This window comes from Lithobates pipiens, unplaced genomic scaffold (assembly GCF_037356315.1).
Source record: "Lithobates pipiens isolate NorthernLeopardFrog02 unplaced genomic scaffold, aLitPip1_a1.2 Scaffold_16, whole genome shotgun sequence".
NCBI lineage: Eukaryota > Metazoa > Chordata > Amphibia > Anura > Ranidae > Lithobates > Lithobates pipiens.
In genome coordinates this window covers 467,069,767-467,093,008 of record NW_027507748.1, presented here as the reverse complement: position 1 = coordinate 467,093,008, position 23,242 = coordinate 467,069,767, and positions in this window count along the sequence as shown.

The following is a 23,242-nucleotide window of genomic DNA, read 5'->3' as shown; positions in this document are numbered from 1 at the left end:
TGTGTGTCCATCCATCCCTGTGTGTGTGTGTGTCCATCCATCCCTGTGTGTGTGTGTGTCCATCCATCCCTGTGTGTGTGTGTGTCCATCCATCCCTGTGTGTGTGTCCATCCATCCCTGTGTGTGTGTCCATCCATCCCTGTGTGTGTGTAGCCTTGTGTGTCCAGCCTACCTGTGTCCCGAGCCTGCGTCCCGCCTCCGTCCCGAGCCTGCGTCCCGAGCCTGTGTTCTTCTGCCATGCCAGGATCGCCGCTCTTCTCGTCTGACAGACGGCGTCGGCGCCTCGGCGGCCATTCCACTGTTCAAAAGCCGCGCCTCCGTCTGTGATAGGCGGAACACTCAATTTCCCAGCAGTCTGTGTTCCGCCTATCACGGACATCCTCTCATCCTCGTCCGTAGTACGAGGATGAGCGGATGTCCGTGATAGGCGGAGCACTGACTGCTGGGAAATTGAGTGTTCCGCCTATCACAGACAGGGAGGCGCAGCTTTTGAATTGTAGAATGGCCGCCGTCTGTCTGCTCGACACGCTGATCGGGCAGGCAGACGGCGATGACTCGAGTATAAGCCGAGGGGGGCACTTTCAGCCTCAAAAAAGAGGCTGAAAATCTCGGCTTATACTCGAGTATATACGGTAATTTAAAAGTACTGGCGGCTATAATGAATTGTCGGTCCCGGCAATACCCATAAAAGTAATTGAAAAAAACAGCATGGGATTCCCCCACAGTCCATTACTAGACCATTTTGTACCCCGTTACTATTTCACACAGGGGGGATGCCAGGATCTGGGGGTCCCCTTGTTAAAGGGGGCATCTAGACTTTGATAACCCTCCACTGGAGTTCCCCTTAATATCCATACCAGACCTGAAGGGCCTAGTATGGAATTTGGAGGGACCCCCATGCAATTTTTTCTTTACATTTTGGTTCCGGTTTCCCATTAATATTCATACCAGACCCAAAGGGTCTGGTAATGGACTGTGAGGGAATCTCATTCCATTTTTTTCAATGACTTTTATGCGTATTGCCGGGACCACCAATTCATTATGCTTCGAGTTCGACTTGAACATTGCCTGTTTGGCGAACAGTGAACAATTTGGGGTGTTCGCGGCAAATTCGAAAAGCCGCAGAACACCCTGTACAAGTCTATAGCCGCGTACACACGGGCGGATTGTATGGCCTACTTAGTCCGTCATACAATCCGACGGACAGTCCGTCATACTTTCGAATGAACGGACTTGACCACGCACGGATGCACAAACAGTCCGTCGAAAACTTGCGCGATGACGTGTACAGCACGTACGACGGGACTAGAAATAGAAAGTCCAATACACAGCAATGCAACCTTCCGCCGTGTAAATCCTTTCTGAGCATGCGCCATTCTTAGTCCGTCGAACTAGCCTACTCACGAGCGGATTGTCCGCTGAAACCAAAGTATGACGGACAGTATTACGGAAATTCCGAAATACTTAGTACGCCAGACTGCACGCTGAAAAAGTCCGCTGAAGCCCACACACGAGCGGACTGTCCGCTGAAATGTGTTTCGACGGACTAAGTAGGCCATACAGTCCGCCCGTGTGTACGCGGCTTATGGGAGAAAGCTAAAGTGCTAATTTTAAAGGCTAAGTGATTTTAAATGACTTTTTTTCCTGCATAAATTACATTTGTGCAGGGACAGTTCTAAGCACGGGGAACATGAGCACCTTCACAGGCATACTATAGACACCCCCCAGGTACCCAATTTAAAGGAATATTACACTTTTATTGTTTCACTTTAAGCATTATTAAAATCACTGCTTCCGAAAAAACTGCCATTTTTAAAACTTTTTTTGCATTGATACATGTCCCCTAGGGCAGGACCCAGGTCCCCAAACACTTTTTAGGACAATACCTTGCATATTAGCCTTTAAAATTAACATTTTAGGTTTTGAACGTTTGAGTCCTATAGACTTTAATAGGGTTCTAAAGTTCACACGAAGTTTAGGTCTGTTCGCAGGTTCTGTCGTGAACCGAACCGGGGGGTGTTCAGCTCATCCTTAGCTGTGAGTACTTTTAAATGATTTTTTTTTTCATTAGAAATTTTATTTTGCTCTCGGACTGTTCTAAACATGGGAAACATGTGCCACTTTACAGGCATACTATAGACACCTCCCAGGTACGAAATTTAAAGGAATATTTCATTTTTATTGTTTCACTTTAAGCATTTTTTAAGATCACGGCTCCCGAAAAAATGGCAGTTTTTAAAACTTTCTTTTGCATTGATACATGTCCCCTGTGACAGGACCCAGGTCCTCAAACACTTTTTATGACAATGCAATGCATATAAGCCTTTAAAATGAGCACTTTTGATTTCTCCCATAGACTTTTAAAGGGTGGCTTTGGAATTTGCTGTGAACACCCCAAATTGTTTGCTATTTGGCAAACAGGCGAACACCCGATGTTCGAGACGAACTCACATTCGACTCGAACATCAGGCTCATCCCTAATAGTCAGTGTGAGAGGTAGGGTCACAGTGCAGTGGAGCAACGAGTGAACATCAAGCTCTGCTACAAATTTGGGAAAATGTCGATGGAGACGCAAGCATGAAATGTTGTTGTAAGTGAAGCTGTGAGGAGAAAATGTGTTCACGTCTGGTTCAAACGCTTTCGCAATGGGAAGGAAATGAATGAGGATGAGCCACATTTTGGTCTGCTATCGACAAGCAGAACCCGAGACATGATCCAGCAAGTGCAACAAATGTTGGCATGAAATCAGCAACTGAATATGCAATTTATGGCAGAGGAATTGGGCATTAGCAAGGACACGGCACGCGCCATCGTCTGCAAAGATTTGGCTAAGTGGTAGATCTGTTCCTGGTTTGTGTTCCACAAGCTGACAGATGAACAGAAAGCAAAATAGAAACCTCTGGAGATTTCATTACCATGTGTGACCAGTATGGATGGGCGAACGGTTCGCCCGGCGGTCGTTTTGCGGCGAATTTCGGCTGTTCGCGGTCCGCCCGATTGGCGGACTATTGCCGCCGTTCGCCCGGCGGACTTCCGTGTTAACTGTGTAAAAGAACTTTGACCTATGATGACACATCCATCATGGGGTACAGGACAGCCAATTGAGACATTACAGCACATGGACACTTGGACATTCCCCCTAACTTATAAATAGACCCGATCCGGCGGCCATTTTACATTCTTTCTACTGTCACTATAGGGAGAGGTTGCTGTGTGGAGCAGGGAGAGACTGCAGTGACCCAAATCGCTAGCTATTTGGTCCACAAAAGTTTTTTTCAGGACTGGTATAGGTGTTAGGTGTAGTTCAGGATATAGGGTTGAGGCACTGCTGTGCTACTGATTTTTGCAGCAGCCTGTCTTTTGTCAATGTAGAGAGAGGGACAGGATGCTGTGTGCTGCAGGGACAGTCAGTTTAATCAATAGCTGTTACTATTAGGTCCACAAAAGTGCTATTCAAGTTATTGTTCCAGCAGCCTCTGTTTTGTCAGTTTAAATAGCGACAGGCAGGAAGCTGTGTGTGAGGCAGTGAGGGACAGTCAGTTTAATCAGTAGCTGTTACTATTAGGTCCACAAAGGTTCTTTTCAGGACTGGTATGGTAATAGGCTTGTACACGCATAATATTCTTTCTTCCAAATATAGAAAGAATATTATACTTGACTGCTGCCCTTCTGCTGCAGTAGTCCTTTATCAGTATAGGGACTGAGGTACAGTCTGCTAATCATTCACAACCTACTTGTTCCACAAAGGTCCTTATAAGGACTGGTAAGGTCTAGGGTACTACAGTACAAAGGGTTGAGTGAGGCACAGTCTGCTATTCCTTAAGGACTGGTATAGGTCCACAATACATAGGGTTTAGGTGCACTACTGCTGACTGCTGCCCTTCTGCTGCAGTAGTCCTTTATCAGTAGAGGGACTGAGGTACAGTCTGCTAATCATTCACAACCTACTTGTTCCACAAAGGTCCTTATAAGGACTGGTAAGGTCTAGGGTACTACAGTACATAGGGTTGAGTGAGGTAGTCTACTATCCCTTAAGGACTGGTATAGGTCCACAATTTATATAGGGTTGAGGTGCACTACTGCTGACTGCTGCCCTTCTGCTGCAGTAGTCCTTTATCAGTAAAAGGACTGAGGTACAGTCTGCTAATCATTCACAACCTACTAGTTCCACAAAGGTCCTTATAAGGACTGGTAAGGTCTAGGGTACTACAGTACATAGGGCTGAGTGAGGTACAGTCTGCTATTCCTTAAGGACTGGTATAGGTCCACAATACATAAGGTTGAGGTGCACTACTGCTGACTGCTGCCCTTCTGCTGCAGTAGTCCTTTATCAGTATAGGGACTGAGGTACAGTCTGCTAATCATTCACAACCTACTTGTTCCACAAAGGTCCTTATAAGGACTGGTAAGGTCTAGGGTACTACAGTACAAAGGGTTGAGTGAGGCACAGTCTGCTATTCCTTAAGGACTGGTATAGGTCCACAATACATAGGGTTTAGGTGCACTACTGCTGACTGCTGCCCTTCTGCTGCAGTAGTCCTTTATCAGTAGAGGGACTGAGGTACAGTCTGCTAATCATTCACAACCTACTTGTTCCACAAAGGTCCTTATAAGGACTGGTAAGGTCTAGGGTACTACAGTATATAGGGTTGAGTGAGGTAGTCTACTATCCCTTAAGGACTGGTATAGGTCCACAATTTATATAGGGTTGAGGTGCACTACTGCTGACTGCTGCCCTTCTGCTGCAGTAGTCCTTTATCAGTAAAAGGACTGAGGTACAGTCTGCTAATCATTCACAACCTACTAGTTCCACAAAGGTCCTTATAAGGACTGGTAAGGTCTAGGGTACTACAGTACATAGGGCTGAGTGAGGTACAGTCTGCTATTCCTTAAGGACTGGTATAGGTCCACAATACATAAGGTTGAGGTGCACTACTGCTGACTGCTGCCCTTCTGCTGCAGTAGTCCTTTATCAGTATAAGGACTGAGGTACAGTCTGCTAATCATTCACAACCTACTAGTTCCACAAAGGTCCTTATAAGGACTGGTAAGGTCTAGGGTACTACAGTGCATAGGGTTGAGTGAGGTACAGTCTGCTAATCCTTAAGGACTGATATATCACAGTGCTGGTGTCAGTGCTTTATGTCACGCTGCTGATGTCAGTGCTCTCTATCACGGTGCTGGTGTCAGATCACTCTATCAGGGTGCAGGTGTCAGTGCTCTATATCATGGTGATGGTGCTGGTGATCATCTCCTGCACCCTCTTCTTTGCCTACCCTGACCTTCCCTCGCCTTCATTGTCTCAAGAGTCCTGAATTGTCAGAATTTCACATATAATAAAAGAATGCTTGTAGTTGTCGATCCCAGATTCACCTCATACATGTGTTATGTCATTGGCCATGTGGTGGGACTATGTGTGCACAGCTAGTAATTATTTTGTGGCTGCAAATATGACCTGTAGATTTGTAAAGTTCACCATCCCTGTGCTGTGCTGACTTCCTCCTGGGGCTGCTTATTATGAAGCGCTCCCACCATCCCTGTGCTATGCTGACTTCCTCCTGGGGCTGCTTATTATGAGGGGCTCCCACCATCCCTGTGCTATGCTGACTTCCTCCTGGGGCTGTACCTCTGCTGTGCATATTATGAGGGGCTCCCCCATCCCTGTGCTATGCTCATTATGAGGCGCTCCCACCATCCATGTGCTGTGCTGACTTCCTCCTGGGGCTGTACCTCTGCTGTGCATATTATGAGGGGCTCCCACCATCCCTGTGCTATGCTCATTATGAGGGGCTTCCACCATCCCTTTGCTATGCTGACTTCCTCCTGGGGCTGCTTATGGTGCAGGTGTCAGGCCGCGTACACACGCGCGGACTGTTCGCCCAACCTTGTTCGGCAAACAGTTTGTCAAACAGTCCGCTCAAAATTTGCATGAGCGGACTTGCCCACACACGAGCGGACTGTTTGACGAACAAGGTTGGGCAAACAGTTCGCTCAACTTTTGAAATGAACGGACTCGCCCACGTAAGGAGGAGGCAAATCCGCCCATTTCGAGCGCGTGTACAGGTAGGCGGGGCCCGCGAAGGAGACGTCGCGGGCTCCGCCGCCTGGAATGGGCTTAAAGGGGAACCCCAACGCCGAAAAAAATCGGCGTGGGGGTTCCCCCCAAGTCCACACCAGACCCTTGTCCGAGCACGCTACCCGGCCGGCCAGGAAAGGGGGGCGAGCGAGCGCGCCCCCCCTCCTGAGCCGTACCAGGCCGCGTGCCCTCAACATGGGGGGGTGCCTTGGGGAAGGGGGGGGGCCGCGCGGCCCCCCACCCCAAAGCACCTTGTCCCCATGTTGATGAGGACAAGGGCCTCTTCCCGACAACCCTGGCCGTTGGTTGTCGGGGTCTGCGGGCGGGGGGCTTATCGGAATCCGGGAGCCCCCTTTAAGAAGGGGGCCCCCGGATACCGGCCCCCCACCCTATGTGAATGAGTATGGGGTACAATGTACCCCTACCCATTCACCTGTGAAATAAAGTACAAATAAAAACACAACACAGGGGGAAAAAATATTTTATTGCACAGCCGGGGGTCTTCCGTCTTCGGGGGTCTTCTCGCCGGACTCCTCCGCTATGTGTGTGTAGCTCTTTTGCCAGCGGAGGAGTCCGGCTTTCTTCCTCCCCGCCGCCGGCCTCTTCTCCCGACTTCGGGGGTCTTGTCCCCCTCTTCGGTTCTTCTGCCGGGCCACCGCGCCTGGTCCGGTGGCCCGGTCTTCTGTCGCCGTCTTCCGTTCTTCTGTCGCCGCCTTCGGTTCTTCTGCCGGGCCACCGCGCCTTCTTGTAGCTCTTTTACAGGCGGTGGCCCGGTCTTCTGTCGCCGTCGCCGCCTTCCGTTCGTGTTCTTCTTCTTGTTCTTCTTGTTCTTCTCCAGGCGATGTTGACACGTCGCTCCCTCCGGCCGGAATGCCAGAGCCGCCCTGCGCTGTGACTTATATAGTGACAATGGGGCGGGGTCACATGGTATATGTCACATGGGTTGATGTCACATGGTGACCCCGCCCCCTTACGATGTCATAGTCCCCATGTGACATCAACCCATGTGACCAACCCATGTGACATATACCATGTGACCCCGCCCCATTGTCACTATATAAGTGACCGCACAGCGCGTCCCCGGCATTCCGGCCGGAGAGCTCGTCGAGTCAACATCACCTGGAGAAGAACAAGAAGAACAAGAAGAACAAGAAGAAGAACAAGAACGGAAGGCGGCGACGGCGACAGAAGACCGGGCCACCGCCTGTAAAAGAGCTACAAGAAGGCGCGGTGGCCCGGCAGAAGAACCGAAGGCGGCGACAGAAGAACGGAAGACGGCGACAGAAGACCGGGCCACCGGACCAGGCGCGGTGGCCCGGCAGAAGAACCGAAGAGGGGGACAAGACCCCCGAAGTCGGGAGAAGAGGCCGGCGGCGGGGAGGAAGAAAGCCGGACTCCTCCGCTGGCAAAAGAGCTACACACACATAGCGGAGGAGTCCGGCGAGAAGACCCCCGAAGACGGAAGACCCCCGGCTGTGCAATAAAATATTTTTTCCCCCTGTGTTGTGTTTTTATTTGTACTTTATTTCACAGGTGAATGGGTAGGGGTACATTGTACCCCATACTCATTCACATAGGGTGGGGGGCCGGTATCCGGGGGCCCCCTTCTTAAAGGGGGCTCCCGGATTCCGATAAGCCCCCCGCCCGCAGACCCCGACAACCAACGGCCAGGGTTGTCGGGAAGAGGCCCTTGTCCTCATCAACATGGGGACAAGGTGCTTTGGGGTGGGGGGGCCGCGCGGCCCCCCCCTTCCCCAAGGCACCCCCCATGTTGAGGGCACGCGGCCTGGTACGGCTCAGGAGGGGGGGCGCGCTCGCTCGCCCCCCTTTCCTGGCCGGCCGGGTAGCGTGCTCGGACAAGGGTCTGGTGTGGACTTGGGGGGAACCCCCACACCGATTTTTTTCGGCGTTGGGGTTCCCCTTTAAGCCCATTCCAGGCGGCGGAGCCCGCGACGTATCCTTCGCGGGCCCCGCCTACCTGTACACGCGCTCGAAATGGGCGGACTTTCCGAGCGGGAACAGTCCGCTCATTTCGAAAGTACAGCGGACAGGCCCACACACGGGCGGACTGTTCGCTCAAACACAGTTTCAGCGGACAGTTTTTCGGAATTTCCGAAAGACTTTGTCCGTCCAACTGTCCGCTGAAACTGTCCGCTGAAAGCCCACACACGAGCGGACTGTCCGCCCAAACACTGTTCAGCGGACAAGGTTGGGCGAACAGTCCGCCCGTGTGTACGCGGCCTCAGTGCTGTATATCACGGTGCTGGTGTCAGTGCTGTATATCACGGTGCTGGTGTCAGTGCTTTATGTCACGCTGCTGATGTCAGTGCTCTCTATCACAGTGCTGGTGTCAGATCACTCTATCACGGTGCAGGTGTCATTGCTGTATGTCACGCTGCTGATGTCATTGCTGTATGTCACGCTGCTGATGTCAGCGCTGTATATCACGGTGCAGGTGTCATTGCTGTATGTCACGCTGCTGGTGATCATCTCCTGCACCCTCTTCTTTGCCTACCCTGACCTCCCCCCCCCCCTCCATTGCCTTCATGCGCTCCACAGTCCTGAATTGTCACAATTTCACATATAAAAAAAGAATGCTTGTAGTTGTCGATCCCAGATTCACCTCATACATGTGTTATGTCATTGGCCATGTGGTGGGACTATGTTTGCACAGCTAGTCATTATTGTGTGGCTGCAAATTTGACCTGTAGGTTTGCAAAGTTCGCCTCCCATTGACGTCAATGGGGCCCGCCGCGAACGCTACGGTTCGCGAACTATCGGCCGCAATCGCGGTCCGCATTCGCGAAACGTCCCGTCGGAAGTTTGTCCATCACTAGTGACCAGGATCCATCCTTTCTGCATACCATCATCACAGATGAATACAAAATGGTGCTATAATTTCGATCTGGAATCCAAGCGGCAATTGATGGAATGGTGTTCATCGTCTTCCCCACAACCCAAAAAGAGTCGCCTGCAAAAGTTCAAGGTCAAGACAATGTTGAAGAGCATCATGAAAGGTACATGTTTTGCGGATGTGGTGGCTATCCAAGAATGTGTGACAGCGTTTTGTGATTCCTAACGATCTAGAGGGGGTCCACAGGTGAAGTAGGGACCGCCAGCTTCAGACATTTTCATGCTGCAATAACAGCTTTTTAGGGGTCTGCTCCACATGATGTCCATTGGTGGGGTTAGAGGGGCTCTTTGGGTTCCCCTCAGGCTGTGGTGGTTTGGGGGCTGAGGGCAGTGTGTCTGTCAGCAACCAATGGTCTGGTATTAGGTGTGAAGTCTTACAATTGGCTTCATACAGTTGGTCTCCCCCTATCTTGGATACTCTCATTGTAGTTCACTGCTCTTTACGGTTCTAAGCATGTTGTGAAGTTGGAGTAAGGTGAATCTGGGAATTTCCTGACATAAAGTCATCGTGGACCTGTCCCATGGGTGCATTCATGCTTGATTGACTCACTGTCTTATGATAGTCGAGCCCAACATCTCTGGTAAATGTATATGGACCTTAATGTTTATTTTGAAGACACCTACAGTTTGATGACTCTCAGGGCTGCGTGCTCTGAACGCAGTATACACCGCTATATCCACCTATATAGCTAACTATCTTGCTCGTTTTAAATAGAGCTTGCAGTCAGCAGTAGGAGATTGTGTGTGCTGTCTGCGTGCTCTGAAAAAGACGGACGGCAAAACAAATTATACAGGGGTGATAACCCTTCCCTATGTTTTCCAAAAAGCTTAAAAATCGTTTTTTTGACTGGAGCTACACTTTAAAAATGTACCAATTGAAAATTACAAACAGATTCAACTTAACACAACAAACCTACACAGTCCCTGTCTTGTTTGCACCGCCTGTACACTGCTGTTCTGAGTATATAGGGCCTGGGGGCCACACATATATTTCCTTTTTTTAATATGGGTACGGGGTTCCCCTTAATATGCGTACAAGACCCAAAGGGGCTGGTAATGGGCAGGGGGGGCTACCCATGCCATTTTTCTCAATGATTTTCAACCATATTGCAGGAACCAGATATAACATTAAAACCGCAAGCAGTTTTAAATGACGTTATTTCCATTAAATGTCATTTTGTGCAGGGACTGTTCTAAGCAGGGAAACACGTGGCACTTCACAGGCATACTACAGACACCCCCAGGCACGATATTTAAAGGAATATTTCACTTTTTTTTTACTTTTGTCACAATCGTCATTAAAATCAGTGCTCCCGCCAAAACGTCCGTTTTTAAAAGTTTTTTTTGCATTGACCCATGTCCCCTGGGGCAGTAGCCAGGTCCCCAAACCCTTTTTAGGACAGTATCTTGCATATTAGCCGTTAAAATTAGCACTTTTAATTTGGAACGTTTGAATCCCATAGACTTCAATGGGGTTCTAATGTTCGTACGAATTTGGGGTCTGTTCGAAAGTTCTGGTGCGAACCGAGCCGGGGGGTGTTCAGCTCATCCCTAGTAGGGACCTATGTGCACACTCACATAGGTCCCTACTCTCAAGGAGCCCACAATCCAAGGTCCCCATTCATATACTCGGGTGAATTTTGGACAGAAGCCAATTAACCTACCTCCATGTCTTTGGAGTGTGGGAGGAAACCGGTGTACCCGGAGGAAACCCACACAGGCAAAGGGAGAACATGCAAACTCCAAGCAGGTAGTGTTGTGGTTTGGAATTGAACCAGCGACCCTTCTTACTGCTAGGTGAGAGTGCTAACCACTACACCACTGTGCCACCCTGATGTTTCATTTAGCTCTATGTGGACTTTTTCTCACTTATTTTTTGTCTGATTAATCTCACTCACAAGTTTGCACTGTTTATATGTTTGGTTTAGCGCTACATATTTACCACTATTACTGATTTTTGTCACATTCTGTGTAGCTGCTTTTTCCTTGATTCAGTTTTATTTTATAGGAAAGGTGCAATAATTGTTTGTATTTCAAGTTGTTAGGGACATTATTTGTTCAGTGAGCGCCCAGAAGAGGGAGGAGCTGGATCTTTACCTCTATGAGGTAGTGGAGTTAGGTCAGAAGTATGGGGGGTCAGTTTTATGATTATCATAATTTTTCTGCTAAAGCTGCTGCTATTTTTCCCAACACCAGGTGGTAATAGTCTGACACTGAGCTGTTTTGCAGGTATTTTGCTAGGTTGAGGTTGCCAGTTTGTGTGACATGCCTGTCATCCTCTCATACCATGTACTGCTGCCTGAATACGGAACTTCCCGTTCTACTGGGTACGTACAGGGAAAGCCTGTTCCAGAGTAGAATTACAGGCACTGCTAGGCATGCTAAATTTGCCATGTGATCGGCCCCCAGGGTAGATCGTTACTTTCTCATTGTTGGCCTTGTTACCTGTAGCATGTGACTCAGATTCTCAGGTCAAGTTAGATTCTGCGGCTCTATCTGACTTGCATGTGGGACGAGTTCCTTCAACACTGGAACAGGGTCGCCATGTTCATCCTTGCAGAGTCAGTTTTCTCCTCAAGGTTGAGTGATGCAGCTGCTACTAAGGGCTATGCAGCTATTTTTGGCATTCACTGGCATAAGGGCCATGGCCAGGCAAGAGCTTGGATGTTCCAGGGTTTGCAGAGATATCAACTTTGTTTGAGATTCACCCCATAGTGTCAGCAGCGCAGACGTGGGGTCAATTTTTGGATAGGTGAAACAGTGGTTTTCTCCACGGGCAATCAGGCTACCTCAGAATTGTTTAACAAAGTAGATCCAGGTCTTTTACTCATTATATCTTTTGTTCATTGGCTGATTTGGCTGTCCCTTCGGTTTCATTTCCCCATACACTGTAGGTTCATCTGTAGTGTTGAGTATGCAGCAGCGGATGCTCTGTCTCATTTTGAACCACCCGCTTTTTTCCTGACAGGTCCCAGACTCAGACATCTGTGTCACACTGTACCTCGCTATTAACAATGGACTAGATCCCCACTGGGCCTACGCTTATGACACGGCCTGGGATGTCTTCCAGATTTTCCAGTGTAGGTATCCCAGGAGTGATTGTTACAACATTCTATATTTACTTGCTTTCTGCCACTCACACTTAAGTCATGTATCTGGTTTTCTATGGTTTCCTCGGGCCAGGGGAGTTCACTCATATGGGGACAAGATCCTGCATACTCTTGATTTACTGGTTAGTTAGGTACCCTGGTAATTTCTGGTTGCATCTGATTGCTTGCAAGATGCAGCAGTCAGGAGATGGCACTGATGTTAGATTTTTGTAGAACAGCAATACCTGGGCCCAGTCACAGTTTCAGATCAGCTCATGGGGATCACCCCAAAAAAAATTAACACCTTCATATGGGCAGCTCACAAACCCAAACTAAAATCTTTACTGCTGAGTACCCCTTATGCCTGTCTCAGAGCTCCCAATATAAAAGTAAACTACAAGGCAGTCATCCTGGACCAAGCCAAACAATGGTGGTCCCCTCATTCTACATCCTCTTGGCTTCAAATCAAATCCACATCCAAATCATGCCCCCACTTCTTTCTGCCCACTGTCACTGCCACAGCAGCCAAAGTTGACTCCGCAAATGGCTCTCTTTGGTCTAGACCCCTCCCCCTGGCCTATAGTATTCCTTCCTGCCATAACGCATATGCTGATAGCAGCACGTATAAACCTAGCACGTGCATGGAATGATCCACAACCACCACTTTTCTCCTCCCTCATCTCCACCATTAATGACCACTGCCATATGGAATTTCTTTTTGCCAAAGCACATCTGCGAGGTGACAAATTCCTCAAACACTGGTCTCTGTGGCTAGTTCATCCCAGATCCCAGAAGCATTATGCTACCATAATTGAACATTGCATCCCTACGTGCTGAACTCACTCACGGTAACATTCTCTCTATCCTCTATATAAAGGACCAAATATTATTATTATTATTATACAGGATTTATATAGCACCAACAGTACTTTACAACTTGAGGGTAGACAGTACAAATGCAATACACTTTAATACAGTAGTAATCAGAGGGCTCTGCGCCTTAAAGCTTACAATTTAATAGATAGGCCAGATGCAAATCTATCATGGTTTCTTGTTAAAAATGTACCTTTGAGTTACCATATTCCCCCCCCACATATTAATTCTGGGAGCTATTATCCTCTCTACGCGACCCATCTCTGGGGCCTGTTGAGGTACCATAGCTCTAGTATGTACACCTTATTACATATGGTATATATATATATATATATATATATATATATATATATATATATATGTTGCAACTTGCTAGATACCAATATACTACTCTATATGTTTGTAAATCCATTTGATGGGAGAACATCCCTCCCACCATGTTACCTACCTTGTTTTACCTTTATTACCTCAAGAGAACATTTTGAAAATAAAAAAAGTGGATTTTGTTTTGTTTAAATCCAAATAGATGGTCCTAAAATGATATGGCTGTTTGTAAAATTTCTAAAAATGCATTTTGCAATCAAAATCTTTCTGCTTTTTGTTTATCCATATTTTAAAGTGGAACATGCATAGTGTATTTTCATAAGGAGGTAAATGCTTGGGAAGCCAGTTTGATGATGAAAGCGTGTTGTGAATTCCAAAGATGTTGTTATACTCTGGCCTGCTTTGGAAGAGACAAGGGGCTTGATTTAATAAAGCAAATGGATCAGAGCAGGAAAACAAAAATGATTATAGTGTACATGCATCTCTTGCCTGTAAATTTGCATATGTAATTAACACTAACTAAAGCTTCATTCCATGTTCAAAAAATGACACCAAACACCCACACACAGGAATGCACACCGACACCGACAATGTGCTCAACACACATGTAAATCTACTGATCTCACAAACCATCACCATCACTATCTGGTTTGTTAAGCAATGAAAATAATATGAGCTAAAAAAAGTGCACCATACAATCAAAGCAAAAAAGGTATGTTATGTATAGCTTTTTGTCATTGGAGTCTCCTTTCCAAACATCAGCATAAAGAAATCCATACCTCGGCTGGTCAGGGAACTTCCATCATGTGCAAATATATGTGTAGTACAATGAAGCCTTTTTTAAAAACTAGAAGTTTATGCAATCTCCTTTAGTTATTTTAATGTCTTTATAGTATACATAATAAAATATGTTAAAGGAGTTAGACCCAGAGATGTTGAGAAATTTATATTTTTAGCTAAGGCATGCCAGAGATTAACTGGTTTACATTTAAATGCTGTGGCATGTGTTGCACAGAAAATCACACTTTTTAGTAATTCCATTTATATACAGTGTAGCCTAAGCACCCTTGTCCACCTGCATTATTGTAGCATAGTAAATTTGACGAGGATACCATTTTCTTATCTGCACCCAATCAATTTTCTGTGAGACGCATAACCTTTAGTAAATCAGGCCCACTTTGTAACACTACCTTCTAAGTAAATATTTTGGGTCACTGGACACAAGATTAATTTCTCTGGTAGAGAGGGCCTTGACTGTGTAGTTCATAATGGATAGGCTAGGATTTTTTTTTTTTTTGGTGTAAAGTCATTTGATGCATGAACATTTTTTAGATTTTTATATGTGTTTATATTAGGGCAACCTGGAAATTTGCCCTAATATAAACAGAGTTGCCTACAATTAAAGTCCTTTGCTGTGATTTGCTTATTAATTAGATAATCTGTATATACAATAATTTCACAATGATAACACAGTGAAACCCAATGTAAATTAAACCAATTATATTACACACAACAGCCATCAACAAAAATGCATGGTTCATTTTATAGTACCAGAAGTGCTCAATTCCCTTTTCTCATTTTATGAGCCCATGTCTACCAGTTAACTCTGTAGCATAACATTTCCAAACATTAAAAACAGAAGTGTGAACAAACAAGCAAACTACTGTGATGTTTTCCAAATGTCCTGGGGGCTCTAGCTCTTGTGATGTTCAGTGAATGTTGATTGAAAACTGTAAGTTAAGAGTATGTTCAATAGCTTTCAAAAGAAATAGAGTCTCGTAAGACTAAATTTACACATACAGAAATTGAAATGTGCAATTTCCGACTGGAAGTCAAATTTCATAAAAGTTTAAATAACAGACTATTATGCTACATTGTCTTTTTATTTTATGAAAACTGGATGCTGATTAAAAATTCTTTCTTTTAAATGTAACCCAGTTTAGAGGGCTATAAATACATTATAATTTCAAAATTAATACAAACAACTAAAATTAAATAAAAACATTGTTTTATTAGCAAAATATACTTATCAAACTATTTAAAGCTTTAAGCCTTTTGATGACACAGTCAGTTGTTCAAAGTCCATCTGTGAAATCTAGGTCTTTTACTTTGTATTATTTTGTACACATACTGGTTCTGAAGTGAATCAAAGAAAAGAAAATAGATCATAGGAAAAGTTCAGATGTGGACCACCCATTGTGTTAAAGGTCTTACAGGGACCATTAAGCTGTCTACATCTATTTGTGCCGTTCTGCTTTGCACTTACAAATATAGCTAAAATTCAAGTAACTTCAGTTTGAGGGGTCATTGCAACATTATTAAAAAGAGAAGTAAAAGTGTATCTGTTTTGAAAGAACATCTTAATGGCAATAAATGCTTTGGAATTGTACTTTTTTTGGTATCTTTTATTTTTATTTTGGCTGACTCCTCCTTATATAGCAGTCCTTGTTGTTCTATTAAAGTCGTTACCCAGCGTTTGGACATCGTTTACAGAAGGTATGATGACTAAATTCCTATTTACAGTACATATAGCTATATTCTTAGATTGTAAATGTATCTTGATATGCAGTAATCTATGGCAATGATTCACATATAATTTTTATGTTAGTTTAAGCCAGGTAAACTACTTCAAGGTAACATTTCATCATAGGGCATTTACTAAAGGAGAAGAGGCTACTCACTTAGTAAAGTGACTGTTCACTTTCAAAAGGGAATATTCACTTTTCACTTTGAAAAGGACATTTTTACTTAATGCAGTACTGTAATTAAGGTGAAGGTGAGTTTTCTTTAACCATTTAATAATTTGCAGCAAAATGTCCTGTTTTAAAATTTCCTTTGCACATGATTGGGTATTCAGCATGAACTCGGTTTCACCTTGTTTACTAAGCTATGTGAACATTAAATTTACTATTTGTACTCCCTTAATAGTCCACAAAAAAAACAACACAAAACTGTTCTTTGCAACATATTATTATTATACAGGATTTATATAGCGCCAACTGTTTATGCAGCGCTTTACAATATAAGAAGGAGACAAATACGGTTACAATACAATAAAATACAAGAGGATTAAGAGGGCCCTGCTCAGAAGAGCTTACTATCTAATAGGGTGGGCAGGTGGTACAAAAGATTGTAAATGTGGGGAATGAGCTGATGGAAGTGGTAGAAGATTAGTTGGAGACGTGGTAGGCTTCCCTGAAGAGATACGTTTTCAGGGATTGCCTGAAGGTAGCAAGAGTAGGAGATAGCCGGAGCAGTGGAGGTAGCGAGTTCCAGAGGATGGGAGAGGCTCTGGAGAAATCCGGGAGACGAGTATGGGAGGAGGAGACGAGAGAGCTTGAGAGTAGGAGGTCTTGAGAAGAGTGGAGCAGATGATTTGAGTGATATTTGGAGACAAGATTGGTGCTGTAGCTCGGGGCAGAGTTGTGAATGGCTTTGTACGTTGTGGTTAGTATTTTGAATTTAATTCGCTGGGTGATTGGGAGCCAGTGTAGGGATTGGAGGAAAGGGTTGGCAGACACTGAGCGGTTGGTAAGGTGGATAAGTCTGGCAGCAGCATTCATTATAGACTGAAGAGGGGATAGCCTATGGAGAGGCATGCCAATGAGAAGGGAGCTGCAACAGTCAAGACGAGAGATAACAAGGGAGTGAATGATGAGCTTGGTGGTTTCATTTGTTAAAAAGGGGTGAATTTTAGAGATGTTACAGAAGTGAATTCTACAAGCTTTTGACAACAATTGGACTTGGGGCTGAAATGACAAGTCAGAGTCTAGGATTACAACTAGTACCCTGGCATGAGGGGAGGGACTGATAATTGCATTGTTGATTTTAATGGAAAAGTCATGGAGGGGGGCATGGGGAATATTAATAGCTCAGTTTTAGAGAAATTTCATGTAAGGAAGTGGTGCGGCATCCATGCTGATATGTCAGTTAGTAAGTTAGCAATGCAAGAGGATACTGAAGGAGTGAAGTGAAGAGTAGATATATGGATTTGGGTGTAATCAGCATACAAGTGGTATTGGAAGCCATGGGCGGTTATTAAGTGACCAAGGGAGGAGGTGTAGATAGAGAAGAGAAGGGGTCCAAGAACAGAGCCTTGGGAGACCCACACAGAAAGGGGCAATTGAGAGGAGGAGACAGAGTTGTAGGTGACACTGAAGGAGCGCTGTGATATGTAGGCAGAGAACCAGGATAGAGCAGAATCCCAGAGGCCAAGGTAATGGAGTTTATTGAGAAGGAGTGGTTGGTCAACAGTATCAAAGGCCATAGAGAGGTCAAGTAGTAGGATTATGGAGTACTGGCTGTTAGTAAATCGTTAGTGAGTAAGGCAGTTTCCATGGAGTGCTGCGAGTGAAAGCCAGGCTGTAATGGGTCAAGAAGGTTATTTTCACTGAGGTAGATTGTGTAGACTAAGCTTTCTAGAAGTTAGAGGTGAATGGGAGCAATGAGATGGGTCTTAAGTTGTTTAGGTTGGTGGGGTCCAGTGATGGCTTTTTAAGTATGGGAGTGATCTGGACATGTTTTAGAAGGGAGGGGAAGGTGCCACTAGAGAGGGAGAGATTGAAGATGTGGGTGAGGGAGCATAGGATAGAAGAAGAGGGTGACCATAGTATTTGAGAGGGAATAGGATCCAAGGGACAATAGGTTAGGTGGGCATCTGAGAAAAGTTTGTAACCTCTTCAGCAGTAGCCAATTCAAAAGAGGACAGTGTTGAATGTGCTGTTAGGCAAGGTATGTTCGGTGGGGAAGATGTACGCACAATGGAGGTGTCCTCGCAAATTGCATCAATCTTGTCTCTGAAGAGATTGGCAATCTCTTTGGCAGTGAGTGAGTTAGTGGAAAGAGGAGGTGGGGGACAAAGCAGAGAGTTAAAGGTTGAGAAGAGCTGAGGGGGACTGGATGACAAAGTATTAATAAGAGAGACAAAGTAGGCTTGTTTGGCAGCATGGAGGCAGAAAATGCATTTTAGAAGGGCAGATTTATATAGGGTGATGTCTTGCAGGAATTTGGTTTTATGCCACAGTCATTCAAGAGCACGGCAATGTCTCTTGAGATTTCTACCATTGTCAGTTTGCAGGGTTGTAACAGTCAGGGCCTGATTCTGTGTGTGGTTAGAGGAGCAAGTGCATCTAGTGATGATGAGAGTGAACTGTTGTAGACAGAGCAGAGGTGGCCAGGTCAGGACAGGACAGGGGAGAGATTATGTCATATAGGTTGTCAGTAGCAGAATAGAGAAGAGAAGGGTTAAAGTGGCGAAGGTTCCTACAAGTCATTGTTTGCTGCTTGGAGGGATGGGTGGATGGAGGCAAGGAAACAGTGAAACTAAAGAGGTTGTGATCAGAGAGACTATATAGTGTAGCTACATTTTATTTTATTTGAAACCCGCTACAGGCTATGCAATATGCAAGCATACATGTTTTGGGTAAAACAGAATAATCATCAGTACCAATGAATGTTACTTTTTTAAGATAGTGGAGCAGTTTATATGCTTTAGTCAATTATACTCAAGGGCACAGATACAAGAAATATCTATGTCCAGGTGGGAGTAATGCCGCGTACACACGAGCGGACTGTATGGCGTACTTAGTCCGTCGAAACACATTTCAGCGGACAATCCGCTCGTGTGTGGGCTTCAGCAGACTTTTTCAGCGTGCAGTCCGGCGTACTAAGAATTTCGGATTTTTCGAAATTCTGTCCGTCGTACTTTGGTTTCAGCGGACAATCCGCTCGTCAGTATGCTAGTTCGACGGACTAAGAATGGCGCATGCCCAGAAAGGATTTACACGGCGGAAGGGTGCTTTGCTGTGTCTTGGACTTCCCATTTCTAGTCCCATCGTACGTGCTGTACACGTCATCGCGCAAGCTTTCAACGGACTGTTTGTGCATCCGTGTGTGGTCAAGTCCGTTCAGTCGAAAGTACAACGGGACTGTCCGTCGGATTGTATGACGAACTAAGTACGCCATACAGTCCGCTCGTGTGTACGCGGCATTAGGAGGTAGGAATTGAATGTCATTATGCATCTCCTTATATTGTCATCTTCATTGCTCTACTACAACTTTCCATTAGTAGACCCCTGATAATATCAGTAGGATAGCCACAATGTTACATTTGAGCAAGATTATTAAGTTTCCACTTACTTATTTGACCCATGTTCTTACATTATTGCAGGCACAAGCAAAAAGTGTACAAAAACTTTATTATTTAATTCTCTTTGTTCACCCTTTGTCAGTCTGTTGGTCAATTCATCCATACATTCATTTGTGATGTATACATTGAATTGTCATTAGTATGCTAAATGAAGCATTGCTGCCTATGTTTTTTTGTCTACCATTGATTCTTTATCTAAAGAGTACAGATCTAGAGAAGGAAAGGTCAACTCCTGCATGTCCTGAGATGCTTTCCCACAGCATGATCACAGTAAAAGGTTACCCACTTTGCATACCTATCCATCTAAAAGCCACTATGATGTAGCTTTGCAGGTATTTTAAATAACATCATTCTATCCAAATATATGTTTGTATATAAATATCTCATTCAGTTTATACAACTAGTCATAGTCTATACTTTAACTCTAGTTATCCATCTTCCTGTCAGACTTCTTGCTTAGCCTTCCATGACATTAAGGAGTGTAGGCTATTAACAAAATAACCATCCACTAGACAGGAAAGGAAACAAAAGTGACAGCTGTATTTATGACCATTTTAATTGCAGTCATAATGCATGGCAATCACCAAATTAACACATGCTACAACATTTTCTTTGCCCCTAAAGTATAAAGGTTGTAAAATGTATTTTCTGTATAACATTTCTCTGCATCTGTAATTAAACATAGTGCCATAGCTCATTAGTGTGCATTTGTGTACATCATACAAGCCAGACTTTCACATCCCCTTTTTGACCAACATGCAACTTTTTTAATAGGCTCTTTAGAATTCTTGTAATGTTAAATGAATGCAGCACTTAGGGTTGACCACAAGTCAAATAAAACTACATCAAACCAAACATAAGCTGTGTAAAATAATGCACATTATGCTAATTGAATTATTATTTAGGCACTGTTGTCCATTGTTGGTTACTGAAATGTCACTGTGGGGAAAATTAATCTGCAATTACGAATCCTAAATTCATGTAATCATATTTATCACTATGAAAAAATATCAAATATAAATTGTGTATACAGTATCTGGAAGTAAAATCCAAATGAATAAATAACTATGTTTAGGGCTTTTTAACCACTTGAGATCCGCGCTATAGCCAAATGACGGCTACAGCGCGGATCTCCTTTTCCGGGACTACGTCTATTGACGTCGTCCCGTTCACGAGCAGCCTGCGTGCCCCCTGAGGGGCGCGCGCGGCGCGCTCTGTGATCGTCGAGTCTATGAGACTCGCCTGATCACCGATCCGTGCAAGGGGTCAATCCCGACCCCTTATCACGTGATCAGCTGTCAGCCAATGACAGCTGATCATGTGATATAACGGAGCCGGTAATCGGCTATTATTCCTCATCGCGCTGACAGCGCGAGGAGAAAAAAAAAAGCCGATCACCGGCGGCCGTGATCGGGACATCAGTCCCGATCATGGCCAGCCCTGCTAGTGCCCACCTGCCCCCTGCCAGTGCCCACCTGCCCCCTGCCAGTGCCACATTAAAAAAAAGTAAGTGCCCCCCATCAGTGCCACCCAGCAGTGCCCACAGTGCCACCCAGCAGTGCCCACAGTGCCACCCAGCAGTGCCCACAATCTGCCTTAACAAAGGTGCTGCACCCCAGTGCCACATATCCGTGCCCATCAGTGTTATCTACCAGTGCCCAGCAGTGCCGCCCATCAGTGCCCAGCAGTGCCACCTATCAGAGCCATCTATCAGTGCCACCTATCAGTGCCCATCAGTCCCATCTATCAGTGGTACCTATCAGTGCCCATCCGTGCCACCCATCCTTGCCACCCGTCTGTGCCACCCATCCGTGCCACCTTATCTGTGCCCATCTTTGCCCATCAGTGCCGCCTTATCTGTGCCCATCGGTGCCACCTTATCTGTGCCTATTAGTGCCGCCTTAACTATGCCTATCAGTGCCCACCAGTGCAGCCTATCAGTGCCCACCAATGCAGCCTATCAGTGCCCACCAATGCAGCCCATCAGTGCCCACCAGTGCAGCCTATCAGTGCTATCAGCCTATCAGCCTATCAGTGCCGCCTCATCAGCGCACTTCAATGAAGGAGAAAAATTACCCGTTTGCAAAATTTTATAACAAACTATTAAACATGATTTTTTTTTTTTGCATCTTTTTTTGTTTGTTTAGCAAAAAATAAAACTCCGAGCTGTAATTAAAGCAGCTGCTGACTTTTAAAATAGTGACACTTACCTGTCCAGCACGCCCGCGATGTCGGCACCCGAAGCCAATCTGTAGATCGTCTCTCGGGTGCTGCCGCCGCCATCTTGGGTATGGGAATCAGGAAATGGAGCCTTTCGGCTTCATTTCCCGGTTCCCTACTGCGCATGCGCGAGCCGCGCTGCGCAATAAGGACGGTCCCCGCTGCCTCTGGGATCTGTGTGTTTTCCCAGCAGGCAGCGGGGCACTTGCGGAAAGGGGAGGGCACTTGCGGAAAGAGCTATCCCGGAAGTGGGTGCAGATACCTGTACTATACAGGTATCTGCACCCCCCCCTGAAAGGTGCCAATTGTGGCGCCGGAGGTGGGGAGGGTTCCGATGAGCGGAAGGTCCACTTTAGGGTGGACCTCCGCTTTAAATACCACCAAAAGAAAGCTCTATTTGTGGGAAAAAAATGATAAAAATTTTATTTGGGTACAGTGTTGTATGCCCGCGCAATTGTCATTCAAAGTGCATCAGCGCTGAAAGCTGAAAATTGGTCTGGGACTGAGGGGGGTTTAAGTGCCCAGTAAGCAAGTGGTTAAAGAAAAACCTTGAACATACAAAATAGATTGATAATATGATATATGAATGCAGTATAATATAATCACACACATAGGTTGGACTTGATGGACTTGTGTCTTTTTTCAACCTCACCTACTATGTAGCTATATATAATGCAAATAAAAATGCACATAAGTTGCATACATTTATAAATCACTAAATATATTAAGACTTTTAAGTCTAGTGTAATTTCATCTGGTTTGTGCCATTTTTTGCTTTTCAATTTGTTTATCAAAGTTTTACCATAAAAGCATCACAAAAGGCAAGACCTGGCATGTCGATTTACAAAGAAAAAAATATACTATATGGTATATTGATACAATTTTGTTCATATCATTTTGTTCATATCATAGCCTATTTTTATCTTCAGTACATCATAGCCCTAGCAGCAAATCATACTTTGAAAAATACAACAGAGCTACATCATAAAAGATCTTACATATCAATTCTTAAATAGTGGAAAAACATGTCAGGTTATACTGTATAGGAAATGATACTATATACAACGGATGTGTCCATCAGTCTGGCGCCATCCTTTTCTTACATTTACTTTATCATCATGATGTAATATATTACCAATATATGGAATTTACCATTAGAAAATATCACATTTTTAAAGGAGACGTATAGTCAAAGCTATTTTGGCTATACTTCTCCTGTGGAACACTGGAGTGCAGTTCGTTCTGCACTCCTCTGACTCATTTTCAGCTGACAATGGGCTAAGGTCAGCCAAACCATGCTTAGGAAAGATCTTGACTTTACATCGACCCACATGCCTGGACCAGCAGCTGGATCAGCATCTTAGCCAGCCACTGAGAGCCTGAGCCAGCTGCTCCTACACCCTCCACAGGTCAGTGGGGCATAGCATAGCAGAGAGTTAGGGGACTGAGTCACCGAAAGCTCACTGAAAGCTGCAAACTGAGCGATTAGCGGTCTTTGGTCACTCAATTCTCAGTCTTAGAGCCAACAGGGACAAATGCAGCATCGGATCAATGTAGCATCCATCTAGGTGAGAATAAATTGAGAAACCACTGGGTGGT